Genomic DNA, 1,173 nt, shown 5'->3' on the forward strand with positions numbered 1-1,173 from the left:
GGCAGAGGCCACTACTCAGATCTCTGCACGTCAAACCATGTGCAACCTCCCCCACTCAGCCAGCAAGCATAATCTCTCTCACTTAACCACCTCCCAGACCCTGCCCTGCCACCAACTAAGGGACACTCACCCAAGCACACATTTTCCCGAGATGCAAAAAAGTTAAAATACTGCAAATGCAGCACAGTAGCCAGAGAGGGTAGTGGAGGCCACTTTGTGTGCCAAGTGCAAACACAGTATTCACACACACACACACACACATCACACGTTGTCATCTTTCAACTCCACAGTTCTTTATCTCCATTCTGCTGCTGCCTCCTTCTCTTTTATCCATGTTCTTGACCTCCAGATCCTTTCTCCCTCCACTCCATTCTTCACCACCACTATTCGTTTTTTAAAATAATTGTTTTCTCCACTCCACCCCATCTCACTCTCCACCTCCTCCCTCGTCGCCTCCTACCCATCCACAGAGCATGAGGAAAGAGCAACACTGCACAGAAGCCCAGTTTGAGGCACATGATTGTCATCCACAAATCAGAGGAGCAGAAGACTTCCCCTGCTCCCCCCCAAGTAATGCCCAAAAGTAATTCTGGAAACATTACAATTACTCCACCAAAGTAATAAAATGACTCCTAGTTCTATTACAATCAAAATGTAAAGGAATTACCCACTCGTTACTCAAAAAAGTAATGAATTACAAGTAATTCGTTGCTTGTGACTAGTTACTTCCAAGCTCTGATCTACCCTGTTTGATTCTTCACTCCTGCATCTGAGCAGTGGCATCACTAGCGGGAGTGTGGGGGGGTCCGGACCTCCGGCGCGCGCCCTCCGTGCACTCACTCACCACGTGCTCCAGGCTGGTGGTGGAAGGCCCGTCCTGGCTTCACCGCCAGCGAGCGGGCGCCTGCTGTCGGTCTCGCCCGCCCGCCTCCGAGGAGGAGTTGGCTGCGCCGACCCGGAGCGCTTTTCGGCTCCTTTCCCAGCCAACGGCGCAGGGCGGGGTGGCTCTGGGTGTCACCTCCCTCAGGGTGTCACCCGGGTGCAGTCCGCACCCTCCACACCCCGGTAGTGATGCCCCTGCATCTGAGGAAGCAGGCGCTGGCCTAAGAAAGCTTATGCCTTTCTAAAATAATTAAAGTTAGTCTTTAAAGTGCCACAGACTCTTTGTTTTTT

Source organism: Rhineura floridana, chromosome 6, assembly GCF_030035675.1.
Source record: "Rhineura floridana isolate rRhiFlo1 chromosome 6, rRhiFlo1.hap2, whole genome shotgun sequence".
NCBI classification, from domain to species: Eukaryota; Metazoa; Chordata; class Lepidosauria; order Squamata; family Rhineuridae; genus Rhineura; species Rhineura floridana.